Below are 23,584 nucleotides of genomic sequence, written 5' to 3' on the forward strand. Positions count from 1 at the left end.
ATCGAAATTGGATCTAACCCTTATAAGTATTCTGAATGGATACAAGACTGTAACTAGCAAGAGGAGAAATAAGGCAAAACATACGATGACGGGACCCCGGCCTTGAGAAGATAGTGAAGGGCGGTAGATAATTGCCGAAGATGATGGACGTTTGGAGGCTATTGATGTATTAGGACCTCTTTAATAAGGGGGGAAGAACGTATTGGACTTGAAAAGAATTATGATGCTCTCAAGCTCCAGAAGGGAAATTTATTAGCTAGGGGCCAGAGTTCGAAACCTATCGGTATATCAGGAAGGTATCAAAAGAAGTAGAGACGGATGTGAATAACTGGGTAAGACAACTTATGTGGTAAGTGTAATAGGGTCAATCAGAAAGAATTATAGGTTAAGTATGCTTACTCCATAAGGTTTATTCTGTCTTATAGGCACTGTTACAAATGAGAGCAAAAAGGTGGTACTTTATAGAATTGATCATGAGTGGGATGTGGTGAGAACGTAGCAAGAACTGTAATGCAAGGTAAATAAAGTATAGCGAGGAGATGACTAAGGAGGTGACATGTCCTATATGAATAGAGAGTGGATGCAAGTGTGAAACTAATAAGCGAGCCATGAAGCAGTGGATAGGAAAGTTTATGAGACCTTGTTAGGGAAAGGATCAACATAATAAGGATGAGAGGGAATAAATAGGATGAGTGTGGGGAGCGAAGAATGGATTGTATAGAACTAATATATTTTGAAGGACAAAGTAGTACGGAGTTAAGAATAAGATCCCTTGTGCGAAGAATAAAGGATTAATTATAAAATGGAGTAAGTATGGGTATAGAAAGAAAAGGAAATATGTGAAGTACGCAAGCTTAAGGAATAGTCGTATGATGGGAAAAGGAGGATGCGTCTCCTATGGATACCTTATACTAAGAAAGGACAGATAAAGTACCTAAAGGAATAAGCTGGGAGGAAACATGTGGCTATGAGTTGCGAGTTTCCCACATGACAATAAGGCGATAAAGTAAGGATATCATCAATGACAAGTAAAGATATGATTATGATTGTCGTTGAAATCAATGCTGAGTACAACATAAGAATAAAAGATTATGACGTACGAGGAGTGCATGAATTCAAGATTGGAGGTCAGGCAATGGATTTGCGAATGATATAAGTGAAACTCTAAAAGGGGGGAAGCAAGTAAGGAAAGCGTAAGTGAAGAGATTGAAACGACGAATTCCAAGATGTGACAAGTATAGGCCCTAAAACAAAAGTGAAATTTATACGGAAATGATACAGCCGTTATCGTTATGCATTTCAGTATGGACATTAAGGGAATCGATGAAAGGAACGTATTAAGCTAAAAATTGAAAGTAAGGTTTGAAGATTGAAGTGTGGATTTGTCTTGAAGGCACCGTAAGGTAAGACTCATAAGGAGAAAGAAAGTGAATAGAGCGCAAAGATTCTAAACGCACTCAGATATGACAAATAGATGTAGTCAGAAGCGAGAATTTCTGTAGAAACGAGTTCAATGAGATCCAGGGGTTAGTCAGCAAAGGGATAGAGTGATTGAAGGGTATTTTTAAGATCGGACTAAAAATAATTTGTGAGGAATAAAAGAATTGAGCGATATTCCAATGAAGGGGGGAAAATGTTAACAAGATATTGAAGTAATAAACATGCTTATTATGGTATAACCGCATTAAAGGAAGAATGATCCGATAACGGGATGTACCCGAGAATAGGATTATGGACAGACTACAAGACTAGTTTGAACATTCGAGGACGAATGTTCCTAAGGGGGGAAGGATGTTACACCGCCGAAAAATTTCGCGTTACCAAAAATGTAAACGACTTAGTATGGGCCAAAGGAAGAGTAAAGTTACGCTAGGATTAAGGAGGTTAAGCTTCCGAGGCTTTGAAAGAAAGTTAGGCAAGGTCTGATACGAAAATTTTGGTCTAAATGGAAGAAATAATATGTTCTAGTATATTTAGGGTTTTGAAGTAAAAAAAAGGTTTAAAGTCAAGTTCGGGAAGTCTAGTTTCCAACGGAACAAACGGATCCTCAATCGGACATCGGGGTAAGGAGATATGGACATTACAAGTTGGATGGGCAAGCCAGGAAAGTGGTCTGCGCGAACGCGCCAGGGAGTGGCGCAAACGCGCAGAACAAAAAAAATAATTGAAAATCAAGTTCGGAATGAAGGTTGTGTTATAAGAAGGTAATAATAACATATATATGACATTTGGAGACCATATGGTGTAAATTAGTTCATATGTTATTTGACGAAAAGCCCTCTCTGCCGCGAGCCAAGTGGGACCCACATGTAGGAGTTTTATAAAATACGTGTGAAGGGACATATGAGTAGTATATGGAAAGTTGAGTAAGTCCTAAGAAGGATCCATGAGCCAAATATGAGTGTAGGCCCTTCAAAAGAACGATTTATGAGAACTTTTTCAGGTGATCTGACTTCGAGGGGAATAAAAGGTATTAAAGGTTTGGAATTTGGAGTTTCCCCAAGAATGAAAGTTGTAGATAATTGAATTAGCATTCCAACCATAGGTCCTGGGCCCTCACACGATATCGGGATCAAGCGTTATGACCGTTTTACTGAACGAAGGTCCAGTCAAAAAGTTTAACTCTGCGCGGACGCGCCCAAAGGGGGCGCGAACGCGCAGAAGGATTTTATGTCGGTTCTGGGCAGAACCCAGAACCTTATAAAAAGGGGCCTAGCCCCCATTTTTCTTCACAAAACACTCAAAAACCTCTCCAAAATTCTGTAGAGTTCCCCCCAACTCCCTAAACCAAATCTTAGCCCAAAACCAGGTATAATTTCCAAATTCCAGTCCGAGTAGCGTATAGTTATTGGTGCCGAATCGTATGGCGGTGCATTGTGGCATAAAACTAAGGTGAAAAAGTGAAGATACAACAATGCTAAAGGGAGAAAGGTATGAATCTTCTTCTACTTGTGTTAATATGGGATTATTTACGAAGAAAGCGTGATTAAATGATTGTGTACTGAGTTAATTAGTTATGAAAGCTGGAAAACAGCGTGTGGGCTGTTTTATGAGATATTTTGGAGTTGGAAACATTATGATTGATGTTGGTATTGTTGTTGTTGTTGTTGTTGGTTGCTGAATTGAGAATTCGGGCTAGGCATATAAACAGGGGAGATGCTGCCCGATTTTCGGCAGAATATAGAATAGTATAATTTGAAACAAGGAATAAGTGTGTGATATGGAGACTAACGAAGTGCGGATCCTCTCTAATGTAGATTTACGAGCTCGGACGAATAAGCGTAGCCAATAGGAGATTGAACAAGGTATGTAAGGCTTACCGTTTCTCTCTTTTGGCATGTCCTAGAGCCAAATAAGGTATGATATACACCTTGGGGCAACTCTATTCTTTGATTCCGAGTTTGTTTATGATTCTTATTCACTATTTGGTATGAGTATACTCAGTATAGTCGAGTTTATTATATGATCGATTAACGAATAAGCATAAAGAGTTTCTATTCCTAAAAAGGTTCTGTAAGCGTTAATGTCCCTAACTTTCGTAGACAGTCTCGGATTGCTTTGGAATGTTCGTAAAGGTTTCTGTACTAAAATGTCCGTAACTTTCTTATACTAACTCGGATTGACCCGAAACGTGTTTGTGATCCTTCAAGTGTCGGCTAGCGTGCCTATCTATCGAGTCTTAAATATTGTTTTATGTGCATACAGTTTCTCACTACTTTGTTCGTGCATGCCTCAATGTATCTTTCACTAAGTCCCGGGCCAAGATCTGGTATCGTGCGCCTTCCACTGCATTGTTCACCGCATCCCTCATTAGAGGGCCGGGATCTGTTATATGTATATATGTATATGATGATATGATGATATGGGGGTGGCGGCCAGGATGGCATATGATGATTCTGTTCATCGTGTCCCTCATTAGAGGGCCGGGATCTATTATATGTATATATGATAAATGATGTTGACATGCATGATTTGTGTTTGAAAGTAAGCATTTGGTATTCTGAATAGTGCACTTACTTTCTGTACTTTTATTCCGTTTGTGGTTCTGTTTGCTGTGTTTCATGCTTTACATACTCAGTACATACTCCGTACTGACCCCCCTTTCTTTGGGGGCTGCGTTTCATGACACGCAGGTACACCCAGATGAGTAGAAGACATTGCTAGAAGATGTTCCAGCGGGATTGGCGAGCTCCATTTCCTTCCGGAGTGTTGCCGAGTCTGAGTATATATGTTATGATTCCTGATTGATGTTAGAGACTTTGCAGACAGAGTCACGTATGTGGGTCGTCAGTCTTGTAAGCGGCTCGGCAAGCCGATGTACCATTTTCCGTTATGTTATAAATTCCATATGATTACAGATTTTACTTGACTTGAGGACGACGAAGAGAATGTTTCTGAAAGCTCTTATCATGTATTTCATTTTTGTTTGACTTAAGAGTCCAAAGCGATTATGTGTGTAGTAAGAGTCAGCGGGTTCGCTCGGCCCTAAGTAAGGGTCGGGTGCCCATCACACCCTAGCGAGGTTAGGGTGTGACAGAAATACTTGGATTGTAAAAGGGTATGGTAAAATGGGTCATGAATATGGAATAGTGTCATTTTGAGAAATGGTTTGAATTGAGTTATGGTTCTTGATGAATTGTGATGAAAATGCGTTATAAATGATGTTGAGAACATGAGATGAGCAATGTATGTGAATGGGCGTCGTTGTGTGTTATGGCCATGGATATGGATGATTTGAATGAAAAGTCTAGAAATATGGATAATGTGAATGGATAACGATTATTGTTATAGTATTATGAATGTATTATTGGCACTTGGGAGTTGAGTTACGTTATGAAGGAATGTTGTATAAGTAAAGGATATGCCGTCCGATTTTCTCTAGTTTAAGTCATGTTTGCTAGCTATCGATTCTAATGATAGTATGACTTTAATGAAGGTAGAAACGCGAACATTGGAGGAGAACGCGCAAGTATAGAATAGTTGACCGGAAAAAGGTATGTAAGGCTAACCCTTCTTTCATAAGGTATGGTTCTTGGGCCAAACGTCTAAATATCCCATAAGTCTATGATGTCTCATAAATGATTCGATCTTCTGAGCTATTAAGCTCACGATTCTTGATATGCTACGATTGTACCAAGTTCCTCGTATGACGAGTAAGTCTATAAAGATAAGTGTGATGAATGATGATAATAGTGATAATGATATTGATGATGACTATAATGGTAATGGCGATGATGATAGTAATGATAATAGTAAAGATGCTTATGAGCTATATGTATGTATGCCCTTGTTTGGCTACTATGGAACACCGAGCTTATATGGCCGGGTAGTATATGTATAGATGTAAATGTATGTATGTTTACGTAACGCGCGCACACCACTTCAGTAGGGTATGGACAACACTGAGCCTTGGTAGGGCCAGGTACGTGTAACACTGAGCCTTGGTTGGCCAGGTATGTATGATCACCGAGCCTATATATGGTCGGGTACGTGAAACACCGAAACAACATGGTCGGGTATGTTATATAAGGATATGTATGAAACACTGATCCTACGTGGTCGGGTGTGCTATGTATATGACTATGTATATGAATGTGAATAAGGGCATGTATACGAATACGAGCACAAATATGGTACGGGTATTATTGTGGAAAGCGGATAGTGATGTATGTACACAAATACGTATTAGCAATGGAAAGTTCCTATGAAAGGCAAGTGAGTGCATATGACGATGATACTGCCATCTCCCATTCTGTGCTATTTCTTATGTTACTATTTATGCTTATATATTAATATTGATCATGCTTTACATACTCAGTACATTCTTCGTACTGACGTCCTTTTGTTTGTGGACGCTATATTATGCCCGTAGGTGCACAAGGAGATAGGCTTGATCCATAGCTGCTTTCTCAGAGATTATATTGCAGCGCTCCAATTCATTCGGAGCCGTAGATTTTTGGTACTTATTCTTTTGTGTACATAATTATGGGCATAGCGGGGTCCTGTCCCGCTCATGTGATATGTTATACTCTTCTTAGAGGCTCGTAGTCACGTGTATATGGTTAGACATGTCCGGCCTTGTCGACCTATATTTTGTATATCTTTTGGTAGCCTTGTCGGCTTATGTACATTTGATGTGGCCTAGATGCCAATTATGATATAAAGGCATTGTCGTCCAATGGGACTAGTGTGATTGATGAATAGAAATGTATGTTAACTTATGTGGCTCACCTAGATGTAAGTATAAGCATGAGATAAGGAGCGCCCGGGTGGGCTAGCACTGGGTGCTCGTCGCGGCCCTCTAGATGGGTCGTGACACCGGAGCTGGCTACCGAGCACCACTGATCATGCTAACTATCATACCCAACCTGAACATATATATATAATTTCTCAAAGTATTGCTTACTATGAAATGATCACACACATCTCCCAAAAGCATGCATTTATATACAGAGGCCCGTAAGGCTCCAAAAAGGAGGTACAAATATACACTGAAGAGATCACATCACATCTGTTACCCACACATGAGTATCTACGTGCCTCTAACCAGAACACTGTAATCATAAGGACAGGACAGGACCCCGCCATACCCCAATATATATACACAAAAGAATATACCAAGAAGTGGCAACTCCGGAGTAGTGGAGTGCTCCTGTATATCTGCTGAATAGGCTCCTAGGAATTCGGACAGCCTCCCTGTCTACCTATGGGCATGAACACAGCGTCCATAAAAGAAAAGGACATCAGTACGAACAATGTACTTAGGTATGTAAGGCATGTATATCAAACATAATAAAGAAATGAGAGAACATAAAGTAAAAGGAGCACCTGCAACTGATTTCCTCATAAGGCGGAGTCATGCATGCTAACTTTTATACAGAAACAACATTGTTTCATACATACATATGCATAGGTAAACTGTCTTAGTCATATATCATCATTAGCCCGCGTCCAGGCCTTCCGCATTCGGGCTAATCATCTCACGCCGCCCACTATGCTCAATGTAGTGGCGTCTACCCTACCAACTAGGCATGGTGTATCATCATATACACAACATCAAGCATGCATTAGAGCTCAGGTAAAAGCTATAACTCTATCGGAGTGACGTAAGGTCGGTAACCTCCGAGTACATTATGGAATAATAATCATCTCTATGTCTCACCTTGAAGGAACTAATATCATGAGGTGAGACAACAAGAAGAAATAACCTTAATGAAATCATAAAATTAGGATTGTCAAGCTCATAATAGCATCGTCTCATAGTCTTCGGAATCTCTAAAATAGCATCGTTATCATCATCATTATCACAGAACCTATCTCATCTCTAGCTCATAAGAAGCTCTTAGGTATCATGAACTTTCAACTTTTGGGATATAAGAAGGTCATGGAATATATGGTTGGGAATAATATAAGAGTCATGCCTTAACGAAAGAAAGGGACTAGCCTTACATACCTTTGCGTCTCTTTACGACTAAGCGCTCTTCTCCCAAGCTCACGATTGTACATTCACGAGAATCTGCACCATGGTTAGGCCATTGGAAACATGCCTAAGTTTAAGCTAAAGCGACTAAAAGGATAACGAAAATTGGATAGCATTTCCTTTGTTTCGACAACTTTATCCATATAATAAAATAACTCCCAAATAGCAATAGCAATACCCATAATATCACAATTAATAGATTTCTCAAGTTAAACATTGTTCACTTCTCAAATTCACTTTCAAATTCATCCATAACCATGACTACAATACAACAACATATTCATTCTTCCCATAATACTCCCTCAATGTCATTAGCATCATTCATAACAAGATTATACGCATCTCATACTAATAATCATGACTCAAATTAACTTACTACTAAAATACCATTATTTCCATATTTGAGCTCATATTCTACTTTCGTCTCTAATCCAAGTCTTTCAACCACTCAATACTTTTAATAAAATGAACTAGATGTAAAAATCACCTTTGATTATGTAGTAATGATCTTTGGATGAAGATACTTCACTTGAGAAAACCCAACTTCAACACAAAAGGAATTCTTGACTCCCACAAACCCTAGTGAGCCTCTTTACACTTGATCCTCTTGATTCTTGCTAGTTAATCTTTGATTTCTCTTGGATTGATGTTGATATGGTGTGTGGAATGATCTAGAACTCTCAAGAGTTGTGGAGAAGGTGACAAATAAGAAATATGAACTTGGGTCATCTTTTTATAATAAAGAAAAACAAAGTTGCCCGACAGGATTTATGCGGACACTTATACGGTCCGTATAATTTTATACGGTCCGTATAAGTGACCTTATAATACCTCCAGTGATGACCCTTAACTGTGACGGTTATACGTACCCTTATATGAATCGTATAAAGTTATACGGACCGTATAAGTGGTTGTATAACTCCGTTTTCCCGAGATTGATTTCGTCGATTCGTTTGATCTCAAATCCTTATGGAGTCTTCTTAGCACTGGTTAAACACTACATTACACATCTAAGCGGTCTTATAACTCCTTCCCAAGACACTACTAAACAATCCTTAACTCGGTAATTGCTAAGCCTTCCCGAATACAACTTATACTACACTTCCTTCAACGAACTTAAATTTCACCGATTCATATAACTTTAAAATCTTGTCGTACACACCCTTAAGCTAACAAATAACTTCCTCAAGGTCATATGGCCATCATGTTCACCTTAAAATTACATTAATCTATTGGCATCACAACAACATGAAATGTCCGAGGTGTAATATTCTCCCCCACCCCCCCCCCCCCCCCCCCCCAGGAACATTCGTCCTCGAATGTTAAGTTCTCGGGGATTCTACAAAAATTCACCAGAGTTTCTCCTATAATATGGCACTACCATCATGTCACAACAACCTAAAATAACATCGCCTCACAGGGCTACAATACAACAGCAAGAAACATGGCCACACATGACCCAAAGCATTAAAAGAAACATTACATACCTGAGGACAATGGCATCTCATCCTGAACCTCTTCTGGAGGAAAAAATAAATGTGGATATCCAGACATCATATCTTCTTATGATTCCCAAGTCATCTCCTCTCTATTATTTTTTCTCCACAAGACCTTAACTGAGGCTACGTCTTTAGTTCTGAGCTTTCGCACTTGTCTATCTTGTATGACAATGGGTACTTCTTCATAAGCCAATTTCTCAATAACTTGAACATCATCTACAGGAACGATTCTGGAAGGATCTCCAACACACTTGCAGAGCATCGACACATAGAAAACTGGATGGACTGGTTCCAATTCTGAAGGTAGATCTAATTCATAAGCCACAAGGCCTACTTTGCGCACAATCCTATAAGGTCCAATATATCGGGGACTAAGCTTACCCTTCTTGCCAAATCTCATTACACCTTTCGTTGGCCACACTTTCAGGAATACCCAATCATTAACTTGAAATTCCAAGTTTGGTCGATGGTTATCTGCATAAGATTTCTGGCGACTTTGGGTTGTCAACAACCGGTCTCGGATTAGCTTGATCTTGTCTGCCGCTTGTTGAATCAAATTTGTACCTATTAGTTGTGTCTCTCCTACTTCAAACCACCCAATTGGCGATCTACACTTCCTTCCGTATAGAGCCTCATACGGGGCCATTTGGGTACTGGAATAATAACTGTTGTTATATGCAAATTCAATAAGCGAAAAATGATCATCCCAATTACCTCCGAAATCTAACACACATCTCACAACATATCTTCCAATGTCTGAATAGTGCGTTTAGCTTGTCCGTCAGTCTGTGGATTGAGTCCCCAAACCTTCTTGAAAGGACTTCCAGAATTTCGCTGTAAATTGTGCTCCCCTATCTGTGATAATGGATACTGGAACACCATGAAGTCGCACTATCTATTTAAGATACAGCCTTGCATAATCTTCTGCTGAGTATATAGTTCTGACTGGTAGGAAATGAGAAGTCGACTTCGTGAGTCTGTCAACAACCCATATGGAGTCATACTTAAGCCGCGAACGGGGAAAACCTACGATAAAATCCATGTTGATCACCTCCCATTTCCAGGTTGGAATTTCCATAGCTTGCAACAATCCTCCTGGCTTTTTATGCTCAATTTTTACTTGTTGACAATTTGGGCATTGAGCTGCAAACTCTGCTATATCCTTCTTCATTCCATCCCACCAATACATTAACTTAAGATCATGGTACACCTTTGTCACTCCTAGATGAACGGAATAACGGGAGTAATGGGATTCTTCCAGAATCTGACGGCGTAATTCTGCAATATCCGGGACACATAGTCTGTCTCGATACCTAAGAACCCCATCTGTAGAAATCTCAAATAGTGACTTTTCCTTCTGGGGAAGTGCATCTCTGTAGTGACTCAACTTGGGATCTTCATATTGGAGCTTTTTCACTTCCATGTCTAAGGATGCAACAGCTGAATTAAGAACAGTAACTCCTGCATTGCCCGAGTCCCTTAAGCGGACTCCTAGGCTAGCTAGCTGGTGGAGCTCACGGACTAATTCTTTCTTCTCCGGCTAGACATCACATAGACCACCCATAGATTTATGGCTGAGAGCATCGGCCACCACATTTGCCTTTCCGGGATGATATAAAATACTCACATCACAGTCTTTCAGTAGCTCTAACCATCGCCTCTGCCATAGATTCAACTCCTTCTGCTTGAAAATATACTGGAGGCTCTTGTGATCAGTATAAATATCAACATAACGCCATACAAATAATGTCTCGACATCATTAGCGCATGAATACCGCTGCTAATTCAAGATCATGGGTTGGATAATTCTTTTCATGTTTTTGCAACTGCCTGGAGGCATAGGCGATAACCTTACCACACTGCATCAACACATAGCCCAACCCAATACCACAGGCATCACAATAAACAAAATAGTCTTCCGATCCTTCTGGAAGTGTCAGGACTGGGGCTAAAATCAATCTATCTTTCAATTCTTGAAAATTGCACTCACAAGCATCGGTCCATTAAAATTTTGCTGATTTCTGAGTTAACTTCGTCAACGGTGCAGAGACAGAAAAAAATCCTTCCACAAATATTCTGTAATAGCCTGCTAATCCCAGAAAGCTATGGACCTCTGTAGGTGTTATAGGCCTTGGCCAAGTCTTCACAGCCTCGATTTTCTGAGTATCTACTCGGATGCCATCAATTGAGATAATGTGGCCCAAAAAGTCACAGAATTTAACCAAAACTCACACTTTGTAAATTTTGCATATAATTCTCGAGCCCGAAGAATTCCAAGAACAATACGTAAATGATCTGCATGTTCCGCTTTTGATCGAGAATACACCAGGATATCATCGATGAACACAATTACGAATAGATCTAGGAAAGGCATGAATACATTCTTCATCAAATTCATAAATACTGCCAGGGCGTTAGTCAATCCAAATGACATGACCCGAAATTCATAATGACCATATCTAGTTCTGAAAGCTATTTGCGGGATATCTTCTTCTCTAACTCTCAACTGGTGATATCCTGACCTCAGGTCTATCTTGGAAAACCACTTAGCACCTTGTACTTGATCAAACAAATCATCGATTCTTGGAAGTGGATATTTATTCTTTATCGTCACCTTGTTCAATTGCCTATAGTCAATGCACATTTGCAAGCAACCATCTTTCTTTCGTAGGAACAAGACAGGTGCTCCCCATGGTGATGCACTGGGTCTAATAAATCCCTTCTCGAGCAAATCCTTCAGTTGTACCTTTAGCTCTTTCAATTCTGCAGGAGCCATTCTGTAAGGAGGAATAGATATGGGTTCGGTGTTCATAGCACATCAATAGTAAAATCAATCTCTCGTTCCAGTGGAAGACCTGGAAGTTCATCTGAAAATGCATTCGGAAACTCACTTAATACCGGAATGGATTGAAGAGTCGCCAGCTTTGCTTCAGTGTCATGAACCTGAACCAAATGATAAATATAACCTTTCGCAATCATCTTCCTCGCTTTGAGATAGGAAATAAACCTACCTCTTGGAGACGCTGTGTTACCTTTTCATTGAAGCACTGGTTCTCTTGGGAATTGGAATCGAACCATTTTTGTTCTACAATCCACATTAGCATAACAAGAGGCCAGCTAATCCATGCCCATAATAATATCAAAATCTAACATTTCCAGCTCAACCAAATCAGCTATAGTCTGACGATCACATACCACAATCACACAATTTCTATATACTTGTCTAGCTATTACCGGGTCACCAACAGGGGTAGACACTTCAAAAGGCTTGATTGCCTCCAGCAATATAAGGAGTGATATATGAAAAGGTAGAACCCGAATCAATCAAGGCATAAACATCATAGGAGAATACAGATAATATACTTATGGCAACGTCAGGGGAGGACTCAAGATCCTGTTGTTTGGCTAATGCATATATACAGGGCTAGGGACCACTCAAACTGGATGCTCCGCCTCTGCCATGGCCTGCTTCCCTACAGGGCGCACGGACGAAGAAGAGCCGGCTACAGATCCGTTAGGCTGGGGCCCAACTCTACCACTCGTCGATGGATAATCTCGCATTATATGCCCAGCCTGACCATAGGCATAACAAGCATATGACCGTCGGCGACACTGACCCGAATGTAATCATCCGCACTGACTGCATTGCGGTACCGGTGGTCTCCTCTGACTAGGGTCACCTCCAAATTGAGAACCCAAAACTCTCGAACCCTGACCCTGTCCAGAATAAATTGGGCGGTCAAATCTCCTGCCCGCAAATAGAGGCGGTGCACTAGCCACGGATTGGCCTGAATATCTGGAGTATTGTTGCCTCTGGCCCCCTCTATACTCACTACTAGCACCAGCAGATCTAGCCCTCTTACTATGCCCTCTATCTATATAGCGCTCACCCTTTTGCGGCTGCTGTTGCTCTTCCATGTTTTGGGCATGAGCCTGAATACGAAAGATATCCATCCCGTCCTAGAGTGAAGCTGTCAAACAATCTTTGATCAAATGTGGCCCTAAGCCACTCACAAACCGATGCACCCGGTCTCCCATATCGGCTACCATGGCCGGAGCATACCTAGCCAATAAATTAAAACGGAGACTATACTCCCGAGCGATTATATTTCCTTACTTTAAATTCAAAAACCTATCTACAAATTCCTGCTATACTGGGGGAGGTGCATTTTCCTTTCTCGAAGATATCCAATTATTATACCATAGAACGGCTACATCCCGCAACCTATAGGAAGCCAACTCCACTGACTTAGTATCGGAAGCATGTATTATCCTCAGCGTCCTCAGGATCTCATCTATAAAGCCCTGTGGGTCTTTATCCGGCTTTGACCGGAAAAATTCTGGAGGATTCAAACTCATAAAATTACGGACCCTTGCACTAACTACCCTATCACCTGGACCCTTATTCTGCCACTGAGCTTGAGCAGCAACTAGCTAGGTCAATAACTGGATAGCCTCGGTCATCTGCTGGCCCGGACCACCCGGTGGAGGGACTGGAGGCATTAGAGCTGGAGCTGAGGCCCCTTCACACTCCTCTAAAACCGGCAGAGTGTGAGAAGTATGAGATGGAGTCTCATTGTGGGACTCACCCTCTTCTATATTCACTGGTGGCTCCTGTTCAGTCCGCCTTCCTGTCCCAGTCTTGCCCTTCCGGGTGGCTCTTGCTTTCCTCTTCACAGGTATCACTGAAATCATAACGCATAATTAGGGAGAAGAGAAATCTTATATAATAGCTCTATGGCACAATCTATGAAGAAGAAGGACGGTCATTATTCCTAAATTCCCCGCAACCTCTTATTTATAAGTGTGGTGCGCTTCACACCCATAAATAGGACTCTACTGGACACGGCCCGTAGACATACCCTAGGACGAAATCTCACTGATACCACTTCGGTCACGACCCAACTAATGGGCCATGACGGGTACCCGGAGCTGGCTACCGAGCACCACTCATCATGCTAACTATCATACCAAACCTGAATATATATATATATATATATATATATATATATATATATATATATATATATATATATATATATATATATATATATATATAATTTCTCAAAGTATTGCTTACTATGAAATGATTACTATACATCTCCCAAAAGCATTCATTTATATACAGAGGCCCATAAGGTTCCAAAAATGAGGTACAAATATACACTAAAGAGATCACATCACATCTATTACCCACACATGAGTATCTATGAGCTCAAACTGGAACACTGTAATCATAAGGACGGGCTCCTGTATATCTGCTGAATAGGCTCCTAGGAATCCGGACCGCCTCCCTGTCTACCTGTGGGCATGAACACAGCGTCCATAAAAGAAAAGGACATTAGTACGAACAATGTACTAAGCATGTAAGGCATGTATATCAACCATAATAAAGAAATAAGAGAACATAAAGTAAAGGGAGCACCTGTACCTGATTGCCTCTTAAGCCGGAATCATGCAGGCTAACTTTTTTACGTAAACAACATCGTTTCATACATATCTATACATAGGTAAACTGTCTTAGTCATATACCATCATTAGCCCACGTCCGGGCCTCCCGCATCCGGGGTAATCATCTCACGCCCCCCACTGGTGGTAACTGCTCGGCCAACTAGGCATGGTGTATCATCATAGCCGCCCACTACACCCGGTGTAGTGGTGTTTGCCCGGCCAACTAGGCACGGTGTAATCATCATCATAGCCGCCCACTACGCTCATCGTAGTGGTGTCTACCCGGCCAACTAGGCACGATGTATCATCATATACACAACATCAAGCATGCATGAGAGCTCAAGTAAAAGCTATAACTCTATCAGAGTGACGCAAGGTCGGTAACCTCCGAGTACATTATGGAAAAATTCATCATCGCTATGTCTCACCTTGAAGGAACTAATATCATGAGGTGAGACAACAAGAAGAAATAACATCATTATCATAGAACCTATCTCATCTCTAGCTCATAAGAAGCTCTTAGGAATCATGAACTTTCAACTTTTGGGATGTAAGAAGGTCATGGAATATATGGGAGGGAATAATATTGTCACGACCCAACTAGGAGCCGCGACGGTACCCGATACTACTATACTGAGTACCTCTTATTTCGTATCTTATTCTTATTCCTGAGTGGGCCGTATGAACGATACCGTCATTTCTTTACTCAATACCATCATTAATAGCATACTCGAAAACTAGTGGCAATTAACTTTACTAACATATTATACAGCGACAAGGGAAAACAAGGTTGTGAAACATCTGACTGTACATATCTGTCTACGAGCCTCTAAACAAGATACATATAATCACAAGGGGGGTCGGGTTCTGCCGTGCCCGAATATGTACACAAAAGTAGTACCAATGAACTGAAGCTCCGGAACAACTGGAGCGCTCTCAATGTACCGCTGATGGAGCTCCTAGGAATCGAACCCGTCTACCTGCTTACATGCGTGGCATGAAACGCAGCGTCCACAAGAAGGGACGTCAGTACGAGTAATGTACCGAGTATGTAAGGCATGAAAAGTAGCATAATAAGGAACATTAAGTATAAATAATAGTATCATGGGATCATAGAGCATATAGTCAGATAGGGAGTAACCTGTACATATGAGTGTCTTTTTGGACGGATGCCATGCATGCTTATCTTTCCTTTGAAAACATTTCTTTTTCATATACATAGAAAATAGAACATGTCATAGCGCCGAGCAACGTCGGCTCCCCCACATATGTCCCGCGTCCAGGCATCCCGCGTCCGGGCATCCCGCGTCCGGGATGATAAATTACGCCTACTGACCAGGTGGCAATGCGTCTATAGCGGAACATATGGCCCTTTTCCCCATATCCCTCATATACATATACATATATCATATACATATATCATATAAGCAGCATGCATGAGAGCCCAAAGAAAGTCATGTATCCATCGGAGTGACGTAAGGTCGGTAACCTCCGATTACATTATGGAATAACCATGGCCGCTTTGTCTCACCTTGAAGGAACAATTATTATAAGATAAGACGAGCAACGAATAACAGCATACATAAACCGACACCTGAAGGCTAAGAAACAAGTTTCAGGTCAATCCGTTTTAGTATAAGGATGTTATGAGTGTTTGAAGTACAAAACCTTTTGCGAACATTTCAGAAGTCATTTTTGGAAAATCATCCTTATCATAGTCATCATAGAAATATTCTCATCTTTGACATCATCATTGTCATCGTGAAACATATCCATTGTTATGGTCATAAAAACTTACAAAATCATAAACCTTTGTTTTGATAGAGTACGGGCACTTTGGAAAAAAACATTTACGAGTTATCGGGAAGAGAATCATGCCTTGGAATCATAAAAATCTAACTTTTTAAAACAAGGAAATATGGAAGCAATTATGAAATCATAACATCGGAATCATGCCTTGAAAGAAAGGGACGAGCCTTAACATACCTGCTCCACGTCTTATTAGCTACGCTTACTTATCCAAGCTTGCTAGTCTACATTCAAAAGAATTTACACAATTATTAGATTCGTCATCATACACTTGCCTTAGTTTCTCAAATAAATTCACTTATGATCTGCCGAAATTTCGGCAGCATTTCCCCTGTAAATATGGCATCCCCGAGAATCTAATTCGGCCAATTTTATCAACAACAATCCGAGAATACAACTCGGCCAAATTATCAACAACAATACCAATCACCATACTAACAACTTTAACAATTTATCCAAAATACATTCTAACATTGGCAATCCTTTCCACACAATTCATCGACACTTCATTTGTATTCAATTCAATCACATATAATCAAGCCAATACCAATGATACCACATTCAAGTATTAATCCGAAATCATTCCAACACGATTCAAGAATACTTCAAACAATTCACATAACATTCCAAACAACCCAATCGACATACTACTTCCCCCGAGACCTTCCAACTTCAATAAAAACAATAACAACTTAATTCCTTCTTTCAAATTCAATCACAACAACCCAACAATTTACACACTAACAACATTATCTTCCATAAATACAAGAAGACTATTTTCAAATCACATTAACCCCTAAAACAAACTCTCCAACCATCACAACTTCGCTAGAATCATCCAACTTTCATTATCAACATAGCATCGACAACAACAACAACCAAACACTAGATAAAATAATTAAATCATTATTCCTACACACACACATATATGCACGGCCACAACATGTTTCCATATTTCCATGAATTTCATCCACTTTTACATACTACAACATACATAATCATCCATAACATATAAGAAAATGATTAAACCTTACATTTTTCCTTGATTTCTCACTTGGCTAAGATTTGTAACTTGCAAGAATATGTGCTTTTCTTACTCCAATGGCCACTTCACTTTGCTAAGGACCCTTCAATGGATTGTTTAGCTAGAAGAAAATAATTTTTGATGAATTGTTTTCCAAGTTTCTTGTTGGACTTGGTATGGCCGAATGGCCTTTGGGTTTTTCTCGTTCTCTTTTTTTTTTTTTCTCTAAGGTTCTTGAAATTTCTATGGATCAAGATGAATAAGATGACTTAGTCATCTTTTTATTTTGTCCATTAAGCTTCTAGGTGGGCCTAAGCCCACTCCAATTGGACGGCCCAAATGGCCCTATTCCAAGCCCATTTTTTTTTTTTTGTTTTGCACTTCATGAAAATTTAATTTTTTTCAAATTCCAAATTTGCCCTTAGTCTTCCTCCATATTTCCATGAGTCATATTGCGAATTTCCCTTTTTTCCCTTAACCTTTCTTAATATTTACACTTCAAAATTTTTCATACACAACTTGTGTGCTAAACCAAAATCAAAATATAACCTCGTCCTTAACTTCCCGCGATTATCTTAAATTATCCGAACGTACAAAATGCGGGATATAACAAATATTAGAGACATGCCTTAACGAAAGGGACTAGCCTTACATACCTTTGCGTCTCTTTACGACTAAGAGCTCTTCTCCTAAGCTCATGATTCTACATTCAAGAGAATCCGCACAATGGTTAGGCCATTGGAAACATGCGTAAGTTTAAGCTAAAGTGACTAAAAGGCTAACGAAAATTGGATAACATTTCCTTTATTTTGACAACTTTATCCATATAATAAAACAACTCCCAAATAGCAATAGCAACACCCATAATATCACAATCAATAGATTTCTCAAGTTAAACATTGTTCACTTCTCAAATTCACCGTCAAATTCATCCATAACGATGACTACAATACAACAACATATTCATTCTTCCCATAATACTTCCTTAATGTCATTAGCATCATTCATAATAAGATTATACACATCACATACTAAGAATCATGACTCAAATTAACTTACTACTAAAATACCATTATTTCCATATTTGAGCTGATATTCTACTTTCTTCTCTAATCTAAGGCTTTCAACCACTCAATGCTTTTAATAACATGAACTAGATGTAAAACTCACCTTTGATTATGTAGGAATGATCTTTGGATGAAGATAATTCACCTGAGAAAACCCCAACTTCAACACAAAAGGAATTCTTGACTCCCACAAACGCTAGTGAGCCTCTTTACACTTGATCCTCTTGATTCTTGCTAGTTAAACTTTGATTTCTCTTAGATTGGTGTTGATATGGTGTGTGAAATGTTCTAGAACTCTCAAGAGTTGTGGAGAAGGTGAGAAATAAGAAATAAGAACTTGGGTCAACTTTTTATAAATAAAAAAAACAAAGTTGCCCGATAGGATTTATACGGACACTTATACGGTCTGTATAAGTGACCGTATAATACCTCCAGTAATGATCCTTCACTATGAAGGTTATACGGACCGTATAAATTTATACGGACCATATAACTGGTGGTATAACTCCATTTTCCCGAGATTGATTTTGTCGATTCGTTTGATCTCAAATCCTTATGGAGTCTTCTTGGCACTTGTTTAATACTTTATTACTCATCTAAGGGGCCTTAAAAATCCTTCCCAAGACACTACTAAATAATCGTTAACTCAATAATTGATAAACCTTCCCGAATACAACTTATACTTCACTTCCTTCAACGAACTTAAATTTCACCGATTCATATAACTTTAAAATCTTTTCGTACACACCCTTTGTTACATCCCGTACTTCTGAAGAAGCACTTGTTAAATTTAAGCGTAAGTATGTCAAGCTATGGCTAAGTAAAATAACTTTGAAATATATGAAGCGAAGATTTTTATGTATATTTTATGAGTAAAGGATGGATATAAGGAATACCGAAAGATCCTATAAGGAAATGAGTAGAAGAAATTGAGTAGTATGATTTTGGAGAAAAGATGGGTAAGGTTTCGTACGATAATTCTGGTCCAAATTGGGGAAGGAATATCTTTTAGAGTATGAGGCGTTTTAAGGTGAAACAAAAGCCTAAAATGAAGTTTGTCTAGTCTAGTTTCCAATGCAACAAACCGCTTGTCGATAAGACATCGGAGTAGAGACTTATGGATGTTACAAGTTAGGCTGACAGTGCAGAACCATGTGCTCCAGTAACTTCTACATTAACCGACCTTGAGCTCCTATTTAAGACCCAAATCTGGTCTTTGGCTTCATTTTCTCCACTCCTCTCCACCAAAAAGCTCCTAAGAGACCCTAGAAACATTGAAGGATCATTTTTTTAGCGGATTAAAGTAACGGGACTACATCCGATGCTCGGGAAGCGTAGAGAGTTTTGTAGTTCTTGTTTTATACATCAAATCATGACTGATCAAAGGAGCCTATTGAAGATAAATAAGATTTCAAGTTCTTCCAACCTTGATTGAGGTAAGTATATTCCCTATTATTGATATTACGAATTGTATCAAGGAGATTTTGTTGTTAAAGCTTCATAAAGTAGATTGATTGGTTGAGAAATTGGGTAAACATTGTGTGAGATGTTTTACTGAGTATATTTTGGTATTGATGATGATGTTGTTGATGTTAGCACTGTTTTTGTTGTTTTATTGGTATTGTGATTTCGGGCTAGGGATATAAACAGGGGAGATGCTGCCCAAATTTTGGAAACTTTAAAGAGGATTTACTTTGAGGGCTTAAGACAAGCATATGATAATGAGCCTAACAATAGTATGAATGGTTTTATATATAGATTACGAGACTACGAAGGATCTTATGTAGATTGCAAGACAGAAAGTAAGTTGGAAAAGTCGAGAAGTAAGCTTCCAAGTATGTTAAGGATTTCCCTTTCTTTCATTTTGGCATGATCCTATGACATGAGCGAACAACGAATAATCGAGTCTCCATATAACTTTACTCTTAGAAGTACTGGGAGTATCTCAGTTCTTGATGATCCTATACCCTTTGTTATGGTTGTTCTTTCTGTTCATGGGTCCTGAGTATATGTATATATATATATATATGTATGTATGTATGGGGTATGGGAAAAGGGCGAGGCATTATAGACGCATTACCACCTCATCAGCTGGTGCAAAGTGATGATGATTATTATGCCCGAAGGGGCCATTATGTTATTATGCCCGAAGGGGCCATTATGCTATTATGCCTGCAGGGGCCTATAGGGGATATGGATCGGGTCGTACGTTCCTCGACCCTATGACCTATGCATATCATATGCCCGCAGAGGCAATTTCAGTAAGAAGACATATAGATGTACTCATACAGATATGTTCAGACAGTCAGACATACATATATATTCAGTCAGTCAGTTTAGTTTATGATTTTCAGATTTCATTCATGACTCCTATGTGTATGTTACTCTTCTGCCCTACATACTCGGTATATTTTTCGTACTGAAGTCCCTTTTGCTGGGGGGGGGGTGCTGCATTCATGTGTGTAGGTACAGATCGACAGATTGACTGAACTCCTCAGTAGACAGTACTTGACATCCGTTGGTGGTGAGCTCCCTTTTGTTCGGAGTTGCTAGGTCTATGTGGAGTCTTTCTTTTGTGTTTATGGATGACGGGTGAGCCGGAGGCCTATCCTGACCATGACTCAGTTATGCTTCTTTAGAGGCTTGTAGACACATGTACAGTACAGTCAATCAGTCTTTGGACCTGTGGCCCATCCTTTGGTGCATAGTTACTTCTAAGAGCCGTTTCGGCTCGTACAGTGGTTTGAGCAGTTTCGCATATATTCCATGAGGTGGTCGGACCGCATACGGTTACGTTTTTTTTCTTGAGGAGGCGGCCAGACCGCAAAGAGTTATATGTATATATCTGTGTTTGGATTTTTCTGAGTGCAGGTGGCCACTTTAGGCCTATCCACGTTCTTAGCTAAGTGTAAGTTTAAATGTTGGTTCCCCGGTCCAGGTAGGCATCGGGTGCCGGTCGCGGCCCTCCAGATTTAGGTCGTGACAAACCTGGTTTCAGAGCAGTTCTGTCCTAGGGTTGTCTGCAAGCCGTGTCTAGTAGAGTCTTGTTTTTTTTTTTTAATCAAATCCACCATAAAGGTGGAAATTTATTGATAAAGAAAATATGTACATATCAATCCAAAAGTGATTGATCAAATAAATAAATGAACCAAAAACAGAAATGAAAAGGAAAGAAAAAGTGGAACATGGAGATACAGACTATGAATTTGAACAGACTATTAATAGCTATTCAAAAAAGCCTTGACTTGATAACATCTATCACACCTTCAAGTCTCACAGGTAGCATGTTTCAAATCGTTTGAATCATTCTTCAGGCATCTTAAAATTGTTGTGATCTTCTGTCCAAACCATCATCTATATGGGAGCCAAAACCACTTTCAAATCTGCATCAGTGTCCGAGGAGCACACATCCTAGACTAGATATGTGTACTGTCCATACTAGTGCATACAACATTTGAATCTGCATCTGTTGCTTATCAGTCTGCTGGTCATTGAAATCTGTCAATGTTCAGCTTAATCTTTATCATTAGACCAGGTTTGTATAGTATTTGATCCATAATTATCATGGCCTACTACTTTGATTATGTGTATCACAACATTTGAACCAAGCACACTAATACCACCCTAATACAGATGCTGGAAATACTCATAATCAGGTGACAAACTGTGCTAAGTGATGATATCAATTTGGTGCTTTATCTTGAATAGTTCTTATTCTCAAGTTTGGAATTCCTCTCTTCTCTAAATTCAAAATCCTCTTAGCTTGACTTGGCAATTCCTGAAAGTTATGAAAATGAACTGATCCTACAAAACCAAAAACAATGTTAGTTAAAAAATCTGCAAGTCCATTTCCTTCTCTGTGTATATGCTCCACAGAAACTGTGTGATCAGCCATCATCCTCATTATATCATCCACCAACATTGAGATACTCCAAGGAACCTTCCATTCATCATTTAGAATCATCTTCATGGTCATGGAATCTATCTCTATGATCACTGGAAAAAGTTGTTTTACCACACAGTGCCTCAGTCCCATTCTAATAGCCTAAGCCTCAGCCACAATATTTGTTCCATCTGCCAAAGTTTTTGCAGCTGCATACACCAGATCTCCCTTTTCATTTCTTATACAAAATGCAGCAGAACTCGGACCTGGATTTCCTTTAGCAACTCCATCTGTATTGCACTTGTAAATTCCAGGTGCAGGTCTCCTCCATTCAATAATTCTACAAATGACAGTAGGCTTATATCCTTCAAAGAATTAAACCATCTGGTGCCATATAGTTGGAATGTTCATCCCACGGAACTGAAGTTTACATAACATATGAATGTTCATATTTATGTCATACAGCACTCTATTCAGATTCATATTTCCACCATGAAGCCTGTTGTTTTTCCACTTCCATATTTCCAACACTATAAAAGCAGGCACTGCTTTGTATATGGTCTTCATTTTGAAACGGAATTTTGCTTCCCACCAACTTCTTACAGCCTGCTTGACCTGAACGCAGTTCATGCTCAGTCCTGCCCCCATATTGAAGTATCTCTAGACCTTTGTGGCCAATTCCCCACATAGAAACATATGATTTATAGTCTCTATTTGAGCATTTTGACAGCAGCAACACTTTGAGACTAATGGAATACCAATACTTGCCACCACTTCATCAATTGGGACTTTAAACTTCCACAATCTCCACATGAAGAATGAAATTTTAAAAGGCACTCCTTTAATCCACATATTCTGAAATGGCACTATCACATTAGCTTTTTGTCTCAGTAATTGCCATGCACTGCTTACTGTAAACTTGCCTGTGCTTGTCATCATCCACCAAGGTCTATCCCATTCATTTGATGCATACTTAATGTCAATTTCCTGAATTATATGCTGCACAATATCCTCAGGAAACAGCTGCATTAGTTTGCTGATATTCCATTTTCCATCTGTCATAAGTTCTGAAACATCTTCAACCTGCTCATTGATTTGCCAGGACTGAGGAACCACATAATTAAGAGCACCTAGCTTAGTCCAATTGTCAAACCAAATGTTTGAACTTCCAATCTTTGGCTCCCACCAGATTTCCTGTTCTATACTTTCCCTTGCCTCTAACATCATCTTCCAGACTTGTGACCCTCCCTTCCATTGAACCACCTGAGGAATTTGTTTTTTACAGTATTTATTCCACATTAAATTAGCCCAAAGAGAGCTAGTGGTTCTAAACTTCCACCAGAGTTTAGCACATAGAGCTTTGGATGTGTC

This window comes from Lycium barbarum, chromosome 1 (genome assembly GCF_019175385.1).
Source record: "Lycium barbarum isolate Lr01 chromosome 1, ASM1917538v2, whole genome shotgun sequence".
Taxonomy (NCBI): domain Eukaryota; kingdom Viridiplantae; phylum Streptophyta; class Magnoliopsida; order Solanales; family Solanaceae; genus Lycium; species Lycium barbarum.